The 2,525-nt window shown below is 41.9% G+C and overlaps 1 pseudogene; it reads left to right on the forward strand.

Annotated features, from left to right (window-relative positions):
• The first annotated feature begins 262 nt into the window (after positions 1–262).
• The window catches only part of LOC105540625, a 32,512-nt pseudogene continuing 30,249 nt past the window's right edge, over positions 263–2,525 (forward strand).

Below are 2,525 nucleotides of genomic sequence, written 5' to 3' on the forward strand. Positions count from 1 at the left end.
ATTTTCCACACTTTACAGAGTAACTTGCTGTAACATTCCTTATAGATCAAGGATACAAACATTTTCAGGGTTTAAGCTACAAGATTAGGAGGATTAAGCTAAGGATTAAGAAGAAAAATCGTTACAATTCCTTGTCCTGCATGCGTTAACAATAAGCCTCAGCTTTTTTCTAACAACATTTGCTTTAGATAGACATAACAGGAAGTCAAATCAATAAGTGCTTCAAGGGCAGTACTTTGTACCCAGCACTCTATCAGGAACCATGGACATTCGGAAAGAAGTCAAAGATGTCATCCTTGCATTTAGGAAATGCACACACTTTTTGGAGAGTAGGAATGTATATTTCTGTATCTACACAGCATTAGAAAGATCCACAGTGGGAGAGAGAAATATGGAAGCAAAATATTAAACAGGATGTGTTATCGATATAGACTCAACTATCTGTACTATAGACATTAGAAAGAGGAAGGCTAACTTTAGGTAGGAGTTAGTCACATAAGGCTTCATGGAGGAGGAGGAGCCTTCAGACAAAAGTGGAATTTCTGGAGTTATATTTGAAAAGGGAAAGTGTTCCAGGGAGAGAATGGCACAAGCAAAGACACTTAAATAGTCTCTCCTTTATTAATCCATTCAGCAACCATTTAATGAGCACTTAGCTCATATGAGGACCAGTAACCAATATCTTCAAAGATGAAATGAAAGATGAAATCATGCTTCCTATCTTTATGAGAACGGCTTAGGAGGAACTTCAATCTTATAATCCAGTACTACTCTGTAATCAGCTTCTGATGAGTATTTATTTAAAGAATGAGGCTTATCCTACTTTCCCAATGCATCTTCTTTCTTTGATATAATACGGTCTATCCAGCTGACTCACATTCTTCTCTCTTTCATGAGACTGTGTCCCACTTGCTGCTCTCACTGCCCACAGTCATCACCAGTTCACAGGGTGGGTGGGTGTGGGTTTCCAGAAACCCAACTGGGATGTGTGGGTTAATAAAATCACCTGGAAGCAAGAGCTACTCGAGGACAGGCTAAGGAGTGATTATAGTTAGGAGCAGCCCAATAGCACTGTCATCTGGCAGCCGAGACACCAAATCCTGGGAGAAAACAGGGATCATGACCTGCCAGCTGCTGTCAGCTGAAGCAAAGTGTAGGCAAATAGATCATATGCCAACCCCTGCCCTGAACCCTGAAGAGTTTCAGGTTCACATTCATTCTAAATGCAAGGCCAGCTCCAGAGAATATTGCAAAATGAGTTCTTAGTCATCAATGCCGTATTAACCTCTTCTTTGCTTCCCCTTTAAAGGCTCTTTTACTGTCCAATTGTGTTTCATTTTTTTTTTTTTCCTTTTCTTCTTCTTTTTTTTTAAGATGAGGCTTTGCTCTGTTGACCAGGGTGGAGTGCAGTGGTGTGATCATGGTTCACAGTATCCTTGACCTCCCAGGCTCAAGCAGTCCTCCCATCTCAGCCTCCTGAATAGCTATGATCACAGGTACAAGCCACCATGCCTGGCTAATTTATTATTTTTTTTTGGTAGAAATGGGGTCTTACTATGTTACCCAAGCTGGTCTTGAACTCCTGGACTCAAGAGATCCTCCCACCTCGGCTCCCCAAAGTGCTGGGAGCATAGGCATGAGCCACAGCACCTGGCCTCAATTGTCTGTTTCCTTAGACCAGCCATGAGCTTTCCAAAGCTTTGTTTCCAAGGCAGATAGGCCTTTTCTTTGCCCACACAGAGGCAGCTGATCATTTCTAGAGAAAATAATGCAATTAGAAAGCTTGGTTTATGTCATGATCTGAATGTTTGTGTCCCCCAACTTAAATTTGAATGCTGAGATCCTGACCCCCAGGGTGATAGAATTAAGAGATGGTGCTTTTAGGGGGTGATTAGGTCCTAAGTGTGGAGCCCTCCTGAATGAGATTCATGCCCTTATAGAAGAGGCCCCAGTGAGTTCCCTTACCCCTGCTGCCAGGTGAAGACACAGGAAGCAGAGAGCTCTCTATGAACAAGGAAGCAGGCTCTCACCAGACGCCAAATCTGCTGACAGCTTGATCTTGGACTTCCAGCCTTCTGAACTGTGAGCAACAAATATTGGTTGTTTAAGCTGTCAGTCTATGGTGCTTTCGTTATAGCAGAAATGGACTTAGCTGCCTTGTATCCATCAACACCCTCTACTACAACAGGAAAATAGAAGTCATCTTTCTTCCCACCATGAAATTTAAACATATCTGCATACATGTTCATTGTCTTAGTCCATTTTGTGTGAGTATAATAGCACAGATCTATAAAGAACAGAACTTATAAAGAACAGAAATCTATTTCTTACCATTCTGAAGGTTGAGAAGTCCAAGATCAAGGTACCAGCATCTGGTGAGGGCTGCTCCTGGCTTCCACGATGGCATTTTGAACACTGTGTCATCCAAAGAAGAGAAACACTGTGTCCTCACATGGCAGAAGACAGAAGGGACAGAGGACCAAACTCCTTCATAAGGGCTTTTATATTTTTTTATTTTTATTTTT

This window comes from Mandrillus leucophaeus, unplaced genomic scaffold, assembly GCF_000951045.1.
Source record: "Mandrillus leucophaeus isolate KB7577 unplaced genomic scaffold, Mleu.le_1.0 Scaffold223, whole genome shotgun sequence".
NCBI classification, from domain to species: domain Eukaryota; kingdom Metazoa; phylum Chordata; class Mammalia; order Primates; family Cercopithecidae; genus Mandrillus; species Mandrillus leucophaeus.